Genomic DNA, 15,596 nt, shown 5'->3' on the forward strand with positions numbered 1-15,596 from the left:
TATAATAAATTTGTTGAGCCTTTCAGGTGCCACAACACTTTTTGTTACATTAAAACACACACAAGCAGCCCAAGCAGCTGTTCTTCATGCCTCTTCCACTTTCAGAGTGTGTGTGCCATCCAGGTGGAGATCAAAGGATAAGTGGTGGCGTAATTCATTATGTATGCTTTTTATTGCATATAAAATTGAGGTGTTGTCTTCCAGGTCAGTGCTCCCCCTCCCCGTCCAAATGGAGGGGGTATGTTTGCAGGTAGGGGGGACTTTTATAATTCAAGCTGTGTCAGATTTTCATTGCAAGTCCATGTTTTCATGTGAACTCTGCAACGGAATATATTTTATTTTAAAAAATTGTGCCTTGCCTTTCTATTCAAAAACACTCAAGGCACCAGGCAAAACATAACAGTGGAATCAGTACCAGATTATAAAAGTGTGTTTTTTTAAAATAAAAAAATCTACCTAGTAAGAAACAAGCACATACAAAGCAGATGAAAGGAAATAGGGTGATATCAAAAGCTCTGGGCAACAGGATGGACACTTACCTAGTGTCTAGAGGTGAGAGATGGTGACAGGCACATGCGCACAAATGGCTGCCATTGGGACACCACCACTAAAAAGGCCTCTCTTCCTTGGAAGCCATATACCTGACCACAAAGGAAGGGGACATGTGGCAAAAGGTCCATGTCCTGATTTCACTGTTGAGCTACCAATTTTCAACTTCCCATCAGTTCAGAAGTACCTGGAAAATGCTCATACCTCTGTCAGGGTCTCTGTGTGTGGCCTGAGGCTCCCTACATTAAATATATCAGTACATCACAACTTGGGCAGGGGGCAGATGCCCCCCCCCCCAAATCAAGCAACTCAATGAAAATATTTAACTAAATGATGTTCTCCCCCCCCCCAACATACCCCCCCAACATAAAGCCTGTCTACGTCCATGTATCACAATTGTGATTTGAAATCAGTTTCTGGGCCTTCCCGACAGCTGGAAGAAAGTGCATTAAATAGTTTTTCTTTTTAAAAGTGGGCCAGCCTTTGGTCTGCTGGAGTCCCAAAATTTTTAATGAAAGTGTTGCAATTGTCTCTCCAACTGTGACACCTTCGTATCCATCTCGATTTTTGTATTCTTCCCAGGGAGACAGTGATTAAAGATCTATTCTCACCCAGCAGCAGATGATCAATGGCAGATGGCATTTGCTATTGTTTGTTCTACCAATCAGTGTGTGTGGAGATCAGCAAAGCCAGAACCAGCGAAGGGGAGGCAGGAAGGCAGAGCGTCTTGCCAGGGGCTCATCTCAGCTTTAATCCATGACTTAGACGACAATGTGTTTTTATTAGTCATATTGAAGACTTCATGGGGATAAATTGCATCCCCAGATTTTTAAGAGTCTGCAGAACATTATCTGTATTCTGGAGGAGCATATCATGTGGGGGGGGGAGTGCTTTAAATTGCTACAGGTTTATTCCTTTCTTCCTTTGCTCATTCTTTCCAGCCTTTTGGCCCCTCCCTCAGGAAAAGATTTTATGCTCCTTGTCAGGTCTGGGTGTGAGGAACTAGTGTGTATTCCTGGTGGAAATAGTGACCTCCCTAATGATAAGAGATTATATGGTGTTTTCTATGGGCCAGATCTTCACTTTGCCATAAAATGCAAATTCAGTGGGTGGCCTTGGGCCAGTTACTGTCTCTCAGTCATGAACATAAAATGGGAAGAGGCAGAATCGTGTGTGCCACCTTGAGCTCCTCATACCTTGGGTTACAGACACTTCAGGTTGCATTTTTTGGGTTGCGGACCGCCGAAACCCGGAAGTACTGGAATGGGTTACTCCCGGGTTTCGGCAGTCGCACATGTGCAGAAGTGCTAAATCGTGCTTTGCACATGCGCAGAAGTGCTGAATTGCAACCCGCATGTGCACTGTATATGCGTAATAACAATAGTAATAATAATAGCAGCATGACTTGGTGAGTCAGCTTCCGAAGCTCCACCCATAAGAGCTGTGAATGGTGAGGGTCATATTTTTGGGGAGTGGTAAAAAATGCCCTTCTGCTTCCAGCATGGGACTTTTGCAGCTTTGCAGGCCAGTGGCCAAGTCACCACCAGAGCAACTCATGCGCACATGTGTTTCCTTTTGCAAACTTGGGAGATGGGCAAAGAGCAGGGGTCCCTGGGTCTCCCTTTTAAAAATTATGTGTTTATGGGATTTAGTTTTCACTTTGATCCCATGGAAGCTGGGAACGTTGCACAGTTCACTCCTCACATGCCCACCATCTTAATTTGTTTGGGGTGGGGGAAGAGCAAGTAGGGGCCTGATCCATGTGCATTGTCCTGGGCTCAGAGGAGCCTCTTGGCTCCCCGTAGCTCAGAGGAAGCCCCAACAACAGCAAGCAGAATGAGTTCGTTTTTCCTCTCTGAAAAGTACCCTACACTTGTGTAGATGCAAATAAATTAACAGCTGCAAAATTTATGCAGGTGTGTGTCAACTGTCCATGGCTTGATCCTTGTAAGCACCCAGAAATGCCCCGTTGTGAGGAAACGAGCCGTGAAAGTAGCACCACATCAGGCTTGCCTGGAAGACCCATGGAGCAAATGCTGAAGCAGTGAATGGGAAGCCAATAAAGTTTTAAATAAGATTCAGATGTTCCCTGACTTGTAGAGACAGCCTAATGAGCTGATGCTTCTATTAATAAAGGGATGGAGGGTTTTAAAGGCGGGAAGTAGCCACGTTCCTGGCTGCTGCCAAAGGCTGATACTAAAGATCACCAGTTTTCCTAACCATGATAGATGCCTGTGCTGTAGGTGTGTGTGCCTCAAGGAGGGGTGGAGAAATCGGCCAATTTCTTCCATTTCTCATTTTTCCACTCTTAATGCAGTTCGCTGCATTTGTATTTTGTTTTTGTTTTTTTGGTTTTAAGTCCTCCCCAAAAAATGCATTTTTAGTTCTAATGTGCAAATATTGTATGCCAGTTTTGGCTATGATGCTCATTTCTGCAAGCCATTTCCCCCAATATAGTAATGTGATTTTGGATGTTCTCAACAATATGCACACTTTTAGGCACCCCCCTCCACATTTTGGTGCACATTCTTTTGGTTGGAGAACTGCAAATTTTGAAGGGTAGCTGTCTTTTGGTTCATGCATTTTGCTGCCTGAGGTAAAGTCTAGGGCTGCCATGTTTTGAAGAGCAAAAAAGAGGTGCCCTATGACGACTCTCATTTTAAATACCCCTACAGTGGTACCTCGGGTTAAGTACTTAATTCGTTCTGGAGGTCCGTACTTAACCTGAAACTGTTCTTAACCTGAAGCACCACTTTAGCTAATGGAGCACGATTTCTGTTCTCATCCTGAAGCAAAGTTCTTAACCTGAAGCACTATTTCTGGGTTAGCGGAGCCTGTAACCTGAAGCGTATGTAACCCAAGGTACCAATGTACTATATGTGGGCTAGAGAAGCTGTGATATATTGCTGAGGGGGGGTGGCAGGAGAAGAGAAGAGGAAAGCAAGTCTTCAACCACCAGTTCTATCTATGTGTCATCCAGAAAGTATAGCCAGAGATATTTTGGCAAATTAAAAAAAATCCACCCAGACAGAAAAGAGGGTGTGTCCTGGGAATAGAAGACACATGGCAACCCTAGCCAGAATATGGCACACCTTCCTGATTACCGTGGTTTGTTAAGGGTTCTGGGTTAAGAGTATGGATAGGGAATATCAGGCAGTCCTCCAGGCCTCTCTGCCCAGGGCCCCCTTCTCCAGTTCCGCTCTGCAGGCTCCTAGAGTGCTTTCAACTGACTGAAAGGTGCCAGTGAGCTTGGGTGGGAGGGCTTCGGATGTGGCAGCGCCTCTGCTTTGCAGACTCGGGGGGCTGAGAGCTGCAGTCCAAAGCATCCAGGGGGCACCAGGTTGGCGAAGGCTGCTCAGCCAAGATTGCTCTGTATGCTCAGCCCCTCTGAGTGTGTTGCCCCCTCTTTGCTCTCTCAGCTTGATGTGCCAGCCTGTCCTTTTCCTTCTTTGCAATGGAAAATTGTGGGGCGGGGTGGGGTGGGGTGGGGAGATGGTGGGGATGACTTGCAAGACCTGTTGTGTTGCTTGGCATCGTCAGTAAATCTCTCTAGCTGGATACTTTGTGTTGCTGTCAGGGGAGAGAGGAGGGCCCGGTGTAAGCTCCCCAAGCTGAGAAACGCAGCTAAGCTCCTTATGTGAATTTCCCTCGCAGAGGAGAGAGAGGCTGCTTTCTGCGGACTTTATTTTTACATTTTCTCTTCAAACAGTGAATTGCCTGGGAAATGTGATGGCTTGGCAGTTTTGGAGCTGCAAGCCATTGCTTAATCCAGAGAGGAGAGTTTAATAAACGGCATAGCCACTTTGAAATGCCGGGTCTCCTTCAGGCCGAAGGGTTCAAATCAAAACACGGCCATCCCTGCATCCATCCCTGGCTGGCAAATTAACTTCTGTGACCTTTGCTTTAAGAGGGTCAAGACACTTTGCTGGGGTATTAAGTAATCAGTGATGCTTCCCTTGAAGGAAGAAGCTCTGGGAGGTGTGTTGTGGCTTTTTTGCCTCCTTTCCTCCGTTTGCTTTACATCTGGGGGTGAGGGATCCCTTAGGGCCAGTGGCGTAGTGTGGGTTGCCATCGCCCAGGGTCATGCAGCGGGAGGGAAATGGAGTATGCATGCACATTCAATGGTGTCTGCATTACCCAGGAGATTGCAGCCACAGAGATAAGAGTTGTTCCATTGTCTGGAGAGGTCGCTTTCTGGTTTGCCTGGAGAAGCCGTTTTCAACGGAGCCCAGCAACAGAAGCACACAGCTGTACTCAGGAACTGAGGCAGCACTAGGTGTTGAAATGTTGCACCCCTAATAAACTTGCGCCCAGGTCAACTGCCCCTGTGCCCCCTCATGCTATGCCATTGGTTAGGGCCAGCCATCATATTAGGTGGAGTGATACAGCTGCCTCAGGTAGCTAATGCTGGGAGGGGAAGCAGCTTCCCGCAATTCCCTTTGAGGCCCCAAAGCTAGCCAGCTGCTGTCAGGGTGGTGGAGGGTGTTTTTCCCACTGTTGAAGGAAGCTTCAACTGCCAGTCTGGTTGCATTGGGAGGGGTCAAAGGGCACCATCCCCTCCTTTGTCTCGAGCAGTGAAATGGCTTGGGCCAGCCCTGGTATTGGTTAAGCCTGTTGTAGGGCCAAACTACCCATGGCAGTATGAAAGCCTGTGTCTTTAAGTGACGGTCTATCTCCATAATGACCATTGACTCATTGGCTGCCACTTGGAGACAGTGGTCTTTTGTGGACCATTAGTTAATTAGCAAATCGTTAAGTACACATTTGGCCTTGGTGGGAGGGAGCAGCTGGGAAACCTCAGAAGAGGAGGGCTCAGAGCCAGGGGATTAGTGGTGGGATGCCGAGAAGCAGTCAGAAGGAGAAGATTGGGAGGAGGTGCTGGGTGCTGAAGGGGCAACAGGGCTTAGTGAGCAGGAAGAGCCAGTGGCAGGGAGCAGTTCAGACTCCGAGGCTGCTGGAGAATCCCTAGAGTCTCCCTCTCCTGCTGCAACAAATTCCCCTCTCCTCTGGTCTCCAAGAACGCACAGAGTAATTAGCAGAGCAGAGGTCAGAGGTGCACAGACGCAGTTTGAGACTGCTTGGGAAACATCCAGGATGGTTGGGATCTTCAGTCCTGGCAACTGCTCCATAAGGGCAAGATCTACTGGGAAGTGTTGCTGAGACCACTAGGCTGAATTGTATGTTCAATTTCTTGAATAAAGAATTAACTTCACTGACAATGGAGGTCTGCTTCCTGTACTGCTGACTTGCTTCTGACTCCATCCCTAACAGAAGGCTGTGTCTCCCTATTCCGCAAAGGATTTGAAGCTCTGCAGCCACCTCTTCTACCTTCTATGCCAAAGCCTTTATTCCAGTATCAGAGCTCAGTTGGAAGAAATATGGTCTCATATTTAGGGTGGGAACAGTTGTTTTTGTTGATGATGAATTTATTCTCTTAACCACTTGACACCTTGCTGTTTGTATGGTTTGTATTCAAAGTGGTTTGGTGTTATCTAAAATCAGAAAACATGTCATTCTTAAATTAATTGATTGATTATAATATATATACCACCTTTCAACATATAGCAAGAGAATGTGAATTTCCTCCAGGATGCCAAAAAAGTGATTGTATACATGATAATCATGGGAAGACAAAGAAGGGATAACTAAGTGATGTCAGGTGAGTGAACATAACTTAAAATGCAATAAGGCTAGGAAGCATCTGCTGCACATCCTTTCCACCAAGTGTCCGTCTCCAAAGCGGAGAACCGCATTCTTTTCTCTCCCTAGCGCTATCAGCATTTCCAAGTGCCCCTGGCTTTGCCCTTAGCTAAAGACTGTCCACCTAATGACGTTTAGCCTACGGATGTTTCAGAATCTGTAGCCAGCTTAAACTTTGCATCTGAGACTCCTAAACTGAATTTAGCAAATGAGAGCTGGCTTTGTCAAGTTGATAAAAATGTTGGACTTGGATCGCACCATGGTGGGGCATGCTGGATTAAAGCCCTTCCTTCCCTGTGTTGTGAGTTTAATCCTTGTTAGGGTCATCTACTGATGGTGCCAAGCATTAGGAAGTCCTAGGCTGCAGAATTTGCCCCTTATAGCTGATTCAACAGAACTGAACATTGTTTTGATTGGCATGGAATCTAGAGACTGAGTTTCTGCTGGGCAAACTTGATTTCATTTTCCTCCCCTTGTCATGACTTGGAGAAGCTTTACTGGACAGACTCTCTGCTGTACCCAGAAGGTGCAAAGTCCCATGTCGGCAGATGGCCCTGTGCTTTTTCTTTCCAGACAGCCTTACTGACCATCTCGTCCCAGTATGAGCAGCTGCTCCGCTCACTTAGGGGCAGTCGCCTCTGATGGGTCATTCTTTTTCTGCCCTTTTCCTGTCCGCAAAACATAAACCTCCCCCCTCTTGCTTAGTTCTGTTTCTGACCTGGCTTGCAGTTCCATCCACCTGTGCCCGCCTTGAGCAATATATAACCTCTAGCCAGTGTTCCTTGCCTTTGCTAGCTGCAATCGTTTCAGGGTTTGTTCATTTCTTCAAAAACACGACAGCTTGTTGATGAACAGGTGTCTCCTGGGACGTGCAGTTGCATTGTGCAAAGGGAAGGATGAATCACTCCAGGAGGTTTCTCTACACCTTGGTAGTGTAAGACGGTTGCTTAACAGACTTCACTTTTTTACACACACCCTCTCATGATAGAAATTTCCCCCTTCCAGTTAAGGGGAAAAGGGGACTTTGGGGCAGCTTTTGTGTGTGTGTGTGTGTGTGTGTGTGCGCGCGCGCGCGCACACACACACACACACACACACATGCATATGTGCTTCAAAGAGGTGTCCCTTATGGCACATACCATATTTTTCGCTCTATAAGATGCACTTTCCCCCTCCTAAAAAGTAAGGGGAAATGTGTGTGCGTCTTATGGAGCGAATGCAGGCTGCGCAGCTTTCGCTGAAGCCAGGAAAGCAGGAGGGATCGGAGCCCCTTCCATTTCTCCTCCCGCTTTGCTGGAGAGGCACTGTGCAGAGAGGAAGAGAGTATTTTTTTTCTTGTTCTCCTCCTCTAAAACCAGGTGCATCTTATAGTCAGGTGCGTCTTATAGAGCGAAAAATACGGTATATCAGAAACCCCATCTCTACACATGCAGTGCATAGTAAAACTATGGAACTACTCCCACAGGAGGCAGCGATGACCAACCTGGATGGCTTTAAAAGAGGACTGGACAGATCCATGGAGGAGAAGGCTAGCAGTAGCTACCAGCCATGATGGCTGTTCTCTGCTTCCACATTTGGAGGCATAATGCTTCTGAATGCCAGTTCTTGGAAGCCACAGAAGGGGTGAGGGCTGTTGTGCCTGGGTGCTGCTTGAGGGTTTACCCCTGGGCATGCTGGACCAGAATGGCCATTGGCCTGATCCAGCAGCCTCCTTTTATGTTCAGATATCCCCCATATACTTGATGTTCAGTTGGTCGTTCCATAGATCTGCAAAGAAAGTCTACAAATTGGCTGTTTGGGAATCACCTAGCAACAGCTTTGTCAACTAATAACAAAATCTGATTGGTTACATAACAATGGAGTGTCACCAGTAAGATTTTTTAGGCTGAGGCATCAGCCTATTAGGGCTGTAAGAATCAGAAAACAGATGGGGAGAAATATTAAGATTTGGAGTGTCTTTTGGGAAACTTTTATGCCCCCTTGAAGTTCCTGTTTATTGCTGGAGATTAATTTGTCTCCACAGGGTTGTGCCGGCACATCCAAGAGGCAGATTGTGATGTACTGGTAGATCACCGGACGTCTGTGGTAGATCACTGGTAGATTAATGGCTGGTGGCTCCCCCAAAAGAAGCTCAACAACTTTGGCGGCTCCCATAAAAAAGCTCAACAACTTAGACTTGAACCCCAAAAAAGGGGGTAGATCACTGCCAGTTTTTAACTCTGTGAGTAGATCGCAGTCTCTTGCGAGTTGGCCACCCCTGGCTTAGTGGATTTTTAAAGCTGTCCTTTTGTTCTCAAAGGCCAGTCAACCCAACCTGCCACTCGGGCGCTGCACCTATGCTCGGCCTGTGAGAGTGTCTGTGTGAATATGGGAGGAATGGAATCTGAAGTTTTGGGAACTGGCTTACGAGAAGCTGCTTTAAGAAGCTACAGAAGGCATGTTGCTTGCCCCCCCTCCAACATTCCTCAGATGAAAATAGGGACATTTCTCACTCCCCACCAACTGACTCTCCTCAAACTCCCATGTTTGTCCCCCAAGAGCATCACCTATCAGAAGAAGGGCGAGTGTCACCACTGCCACACCAGCAGGACACACAACACACGCCCTTCACCGTCCGGAGAAAACCCACTAATCCTGCTTTTATTTTATTCTTTGGTAGATTTACAAAAAGAAAAGTGCACCTCCCCCAAAAAAAGATTTAGAAAAGAGTAAGATTAGATGTTGGGACACGGGTGGCGCTGTGGTCTAAACCACTGAGCCTAGGGCTTGCTGATCAGAAGGTTGGCGGTTCGAATCCCCACCACGGGCTGAGCTTCCGTTGCTCGGTCCCTGCTCCTGCCAACCTAGCAGTTCGAAAGCACGTCAAAGTGCAAGTAGATAAATAGGTACCACTCTAGCAGGAAGGTAAATGGTGTTTCCGTGAGCTGCTCTGGTTTCGCCAGAAACGGCTTAGTCATGTTGGCCACATGACCCGGAAGCTGTCTGCGGACAAACCTCAGCTCCCTCGGCCAGTAAAGCGAGATGAGTTCGCAACCCCAGAGTCATCCACGACTGGACCTAATGGTCAGGAGTACCTTTACCTTTAAGATTAGATGCACAAAGCATTATTTTTAAAAAATCAAGTCTCCTTGCACTCCACTTTGCTCCCCACTTCTTCCTACCCAGGGCAGCCTTGCCCTCTGCACCTCAGAGCTGTCGTATCACGTGGGACTGGGCCTTAGTGGTGGCAGCCCCTCTTCATCACCCACCCTCCTCCAGCCGCTATGAGATGCCCAAGGGAGGAGGCCAGCAGAGGCAACCATGGAGAGGCCACGATGGAGAGGCAATGGGATGCTCCCCTGATGCCACTTGGGGCAAGCGCTGGCTCAGCCTCCTCCTCGAGCTCGGAGACAGCAGCACTGGCAGGGGAAATGGAGACATGGCAGGATCAAATCAGAAGCTGGGATGGCGTTCGTAATTCCAAGACTGTCCCTGGGAAAATGGGACACTTGGAGGGTTTTGTGTTTGCTAGTTGTATTTATTTATATCCCACCTTTTCCCCAGACTCAAGACAGCTGTAATCCTCTTGTTCAGCTTTTTAAAATAATCTATTATTGGTGAGAAGGGATGTAGCTCAGCAGTAGAGCATCTGCCTTGCCCACAGGAGGTGTCAGGCTTGGTCCCCATATAGGAGAGGCTCCCTGGAGAGCCACTGCCAGCCAGTGCAGACATTAGCTGGATGGACCCAATGGTCTGACTGAGAAGGCATCTTCCTCAGTCCCTATCCTATCCTGCCCTGTGCCATCCTATCTTCCTGTTAGTGTTTGATGCTGCTTTGACTTATTAGTTGCTCACTCCAAAAGAGTATGAGAAAACCAAAGGCCAATATCGTAATTTAAAAGGCCACAATGATATAATGTTAGGTGCCGTGCCAGTCTCTGAGCAGTGAGAGACTCTAGGGGTTCCAGGACTTACCCAGGGCTCAGTTTCCATCAGAAACTGTGGCTTCTTTAGGATATATGGTTTTATTTATACATATGCACAACCTGAGCATAGGATGGAGGGGCTCGCAGCGTTAACCCTCCAACTGATCTTGCTTTCCCATTTGGTTGCCAGGGAAGCCCCCAAATCCAGTATAGAGCAAGTATGTCTCTGGGTCTCCAGTTTCCACCCTGTTTCCAGCTTTGCCCACACAACTCTGGCTACTGTTCTCCTACCTAGCAGCTAGCTGGGCAGGGAAATGCCCACCCATTTGCTCTAAGGCACAGAACAACATATTTGGTTATGCCAATCATGGTTATGCCAACTATCTAGCCAAAGTCGTTACCTTAATAAAATAACTGGTATTCAAAAGCATTTACTGCCATGAGTTCCATAGCTTAACTATGCACTGCATGAAGAAGTGCAGGATCCCAAGAATTTGTGGGGGCTCAGGGCATCATCCAGACCGACCCTCCCAAACTCATAACTTATTTGAATAAAACCATTACAATGATCCATAAAACAGAAAAGCAACAGAACTTCAGCAATTAAAAGCAGTGCTTTCCCCCACAGGGCTTCTCCCCTTCCCTAAGCTTTGCATCCCTAACCTGTAACTCTGCCTTCCTTTTTAAATTTCAGCTGAGTCAAATTAACTCGATAATTGAAAGTATCAGTGGTCGTAGCCCCAAAGGGGTGAGGATGGATATATCCCGTCATTCATATTCTCGCCCTAAGAAATGGAGGGTAAGAAGAGGGGGGCACAGAGAGCAATTGGTGGCCAGGCGGGAGTCCCCTGCCCTGGAGCCTAGCACAGGGGGCACCTGGCCCGGTCTTCCGCTGGCACCGCTGGCACCGTGATTTCTTAGCAGCGCCTTGCTTGCCGGCCCACTGAGCAAACTTGGCACCAAGACCAATTTCCTGACGCCTGACCTACATGGCCATATCTCTAAATTTGCAAAACCTGTGATTTGATGGCAAGCAGTGAAAAGGTCGCTGGCGGAGCTGGCAAGGCACTTAAATCAAAATGATGGAGCTGGGTAATTTCATTAACAACAGTTGTATTTACTGGGAGCCACAGATGGTGCCGTTTAGCTTATGGCCAATTTGTTAAGACAAAACGAGTATAAAGAAAGACGGGAAAATATTCCAAGTGAGAGGTGGTTAAAAATTTAAATAGGGACCAGATGGTTGAAGATCATCCTTCATCCAAATTTGGTGAGGAGGTGCCTGCGCAGTCTGAGAGCGCAGAGCTTCTTGCAATGGGTGGATTCTGAGTGACTGAGTCACCTTCTTTTGTTTGCAGGAAGACAGTCCCAAGGACTGCAGGGTCACACATTTGGGGGTGGACAAGGGTGTCTTGCTGCTTGACGGCTCAGACATGGGTGGCTGGCAGAAGGCAAAATCTATTGGTGAATATTTTTGTAAACATTTTGTTTGAAAATAGTCTATGCTTTTTTTAAATGAATCACTATGTAAACCCAATTTTATGCAAGCTGTTTTATTTATTTTAAAGGTGTTCTTCCACCCCTTTCTTAGCTAAAAGGGGTTAGCTGGAGCAGTACTATGACAATTGCAGCCCTCAGGTTTGTGCTATAAAAGACTTTGCACACAAGGAAAAAGGGATTGGGAGGGAGGAGGAGAGAGGAAAAATGCCAGCTCAGGGACCAGTTCTTAGAGTTATAGTTCTTATAACATCCAGCTGAAATTTGGTTATGCCAATCAAGTAGCCTGATGGAGTGTTTGCTGCTAGATGACAGGGGCATATTTATTGTGACCAAGATACCAAATATGTTTGTATAGTGACTTAGTTTAGTGAGATTTAATAACCTTTCCTCTTCCCTCACCAGGCCCTTTTCCTTTTGTCTTGGCCCTTGCAAATGTGAGACTGTGAGCAGGCGGTCAGGGAATAATCTTAAAATCAGACAGTTTTAGCCTCTTTACATGTCAAATCAGTTGTGACAGTAGTAGAAGTTGTTATTACATATTTATCTAAACGGGAGCCATTCACAATTTATTATCAGCTCTCCCATGCCCTGCAATGAATTTCCGACTCAAAAGAGGAGGATGTGAAGCTCTCATGTGCTTCCCAGAGCACAACTAATCTGGCCAGGATGATGGACTCTCATGCTTGGCTTTAGGATGCAGCATAAGTCAGGCCAAAAATCTGAGCACTAGTGATCTGAAAAGTGGATTCCTCAGATAATTTCCCTGTGATCCATGCCAGTGCCCAGTGCGTGATGATGACACGCTTGGAAGAGCTTGCCACATCTTTAAAAACACACATATATGCCTTTGCAGCATTTAAAAGATATGCAGTGAAGCCCTTGGAATGGAGACTGTATGAGGCAAGAGAGTAACAAACATTGAAATGGCCTCTGATTTCTTTGTTTTCAAGGTGGCATACGCCAAATTTCCTTTATGGCCCATTTTAGCCACTGATCTTTTTTGTTTAAGAGAGCACAGGCAAGAGTTTCAGGGCAGAAGCAAACATAGCAAGGCTCTGAATTGGGGTGGGGGATCTTAGCCTCAGAGCCACATTTCCACATGGGCAACATTTTGAGGGCCGTGTGATGGGGCAGGTGGGTCCATATGCAAAGTGGGTGGGGCCATATTCCCCCCTCCCCCATCTCTCTCTCCTTCCTCACAATGATCTCAAAGAGAAGCACCTTCACAGCAGGAGATGTAGGACAGATCCCCACAGCTGAAGTATCTTTCCTGGAGAAGGACAGAGTCTGAGGATGAGCTGAGTCAATAATAGAGACAAGAGACAAAGTTCTAGGCCTTATTTATGAATTAGAAATGGACAAATCACTGGGTCTAGATAGCATCCATCTGAGAAGAAGAACCAGCATGATTTTTGCAAGACGTTGTGTTCTTTAGAAAGTTTTTGACACGGTACCTTACCAAAGACTCCTGAGTAAGCACAGCAGTGATGAGAGGTCTTTGTCTGGATCAGTTAAGGAACAAGAAGCAGGAGGCTGAAATGAATGGACAGTGCTTTATAAGAGAGCAGCTGATCAAGGCTGACTGGTAAAAATGGTCTCTTCTTGAAATCTGGAGTGTGGTTCAGCAAACAGTGAAAATATTTGCTCAGAAAATGCTTACCCTTAAGCGTCTTCTTTCTAGTCTTTCAATCCACTTCTAGTGTTTTACACAGAGACTAGGAAGAGTCTAAGTATGCAAAATGAAGCAGTAAAATTACCCCAAACTGTGAGAGGACTTTAGACTGGTGGGGGTAGGTGCACACACCCCTCAGGGAAACCCTGACACCAAAGGAAAAAAACGAGCATTGCTTTTCCCATCAGTGCCAGATCTGGCTCCTAGCCAGGGGCGTCTTCCCCATAGAGGCTAGTGGTGTGGGGTACCAGGACACCAAGTTCTGGAGGGTGCCAGGGAAGAGGCAGAGGTTGGATGTGGTGCCTCCCAGCATCAGCTCCCTGCCCTCGCCATGCCGCGCTGAAGCAGCGCTGCACCCAGAGCCTCCGTCTGCCAGCTGAACCAGGAGGCATCGTGTCCAGCCACTGCCTCTTGCCCACTGGAGGAGCTGTCCTCCAGCCGCTGCCAGCCTCCTCCAGCCCCACCGGCTGAGCCGTCCTCCTTAAAAAACTCTGGGAAACAGGGTGGGTGGGGCAGCTTTGAACCACAGAACCGGATGTGCTTAAGACGGCCCTGCTCCTAGCATGGTTTTATTTTGTTGTTGTTTAGTCGTTTAGCCGTGTCCGACTCTTCGTGACCCCCTGGACCAGAGCATGCCAGGCCCTCCTGTCTTCCACTGCCTCCCGCAGTTTGGTCAAACTCATGCTGGTAGCTTCGAGAACACTGTCCAACTATCTCGTTCTCTGTTGTCCCCTTCTCCTTGTGCCCTCCATCTTTCACAACATCAGGGTCTTTTCCAGGGAGTCTTCTCTTCTCATGAGGTGGCCAAAGTATTGGAGCCTCAGCTTCAGGATCTGTCCTTCCAGTGAGCACTCAGGGCTGATTTCCTTCAGAATGGATAGGTTTGATCTTCTTGCAGTTCATGGAACTCTCAAGAGTCTCCTCCAGCACCAGAATTCAAAAGCATCAATTCTTCGGCGATCAGCCTTCTTTATGGTCCAGCTTTATTATGGTTTTATTACATTTCATTTATCCCTGTTCTTCCAAATGGCTCAAGGTGTGTCACATGGTTCTCCCTTCCCCCACTTCATTTTATCCTTGCAACAACCTAGTGAGGTAGACTAGGCTGAAAGACAGTTGCTGGTCCAAGGTCACCCAGGGACCATCATGGCTGAATGGGGTTTCAACCCAGGTCTCCCCAGTCTTCTTCTTCTTCTTTTGAAATCATTTTTATTTGATTTTACAAATACAAAGTTATAAAAATTCAACTGCAGTATATATCCATATACAGAGATCCCTCCAAATCTCGCAACTCTCCCCCCCTCCACGGGGTCCCATTTTAAACATTTACAACTGCATAGTCTTCCATACTCTAACTTTTACGTCAGTCCATATTGTCCATGGGATTTGTTACACTACAAGTGGAATCAAAATCCTGCCAGTGTTTCCATCTGCTTACAGTGGTCTCCTAAATAACTTGTAATTTCCTCCCATTCTTTTATAAAGTATTTGTCCTCTTGGTTTCTGAGTTTTCCAGTCAGTTTTGCCATTTCAGCATAGTCCATCAGCTTGGTTTGCCATTCCTCTCTGGTAGGGACCTTGTCTTCTTTCCATCTTTGGGCGAGTAACATCCAAGCAGCTGTTGTTCCATACATAAAAAGTATTTTCTGCTCCTTTGGGATGTCAGTACCTGTAATTCCTAATAAAAAAGTGTCTGGGTTTTTTTTTTAAGAAAGGTTATTTTAAACATTTTTTTCCCATTTCATTATATATCATCTCCAAGAAAGCTTTTATTACCTTACAAGTCCACCACATATGATAAAAGGTACCTTCTTTTTCTTTACCTTTCCAGCAGGTATTTGTACTTGTCCTATACATTTTTGCTAACTTACTAGGAGTCAAATACCACTGGTAGATCATTTGCATATAATTTTCTTTCCGTGTACAACATGGCATAAATTTCAAGTCTGTTTTCCATAACCTTTCCCAATCTGCCATCTGAATATTATATCCCAAATCCTTTGCCCAGTGAATCATTACCAACTTGACCTCTTCATCTTTTGTATGCTGTTCTAAGAGCAAACTGTACATTTTTGACAATAATTTGGTGTTGTTTTCTAACAGATTTTTTGAAATTGTGATATCTCACAACTAAAACCTTTCTTTTTATCTGTTTTAAAAATGTCATTTAGTTGGTGAAACTGTAACTAATCTGTGAATAAATCCCTTCTCATAGTCTTTTAGTTTCACCTGATGTTCTGCTTTGGTTAACAGCTCTCTATATGTCAGCC

The 15,596-nt window shown here is 46.4% G+C and overlaps 1 long non-coding RNA gene across 1 annotated transcript; it reads right to left on the minus strand.

The window, feature by feature from the left end:
• Positions 1 to 5,871: 5,871 nt before the first annotated feature.
• LOC308463570 lies at positions 5,872 to 8,024 on the minus strand. The gene is made up of 2 exons (XR_013979620.1): positions 7,733 to 8,024; positions 5,872 to 6,041 (listed from the first exon to the last, which is right to left on the minus strand). It is a non-coding gene; the product is annotated as an uncharacterized lncRNA (long non-coding RNA).
• Between the last annotated feature and the right edge of the window lie 7,572 nt (positions 8,025 to 15,596).

Source organism: Podarcis pityusensis (assembly GCF_964106645.2).
Source record: "Podarcis pityusensis genome assembly, chromosome: 14".
Classification (NCBI taxonomy): Eukaryota; Metazoa; Chordata; class Lepidosauria; order Squamata; family Lacertidae; genus Podarcis; species Podarcis pityusensis.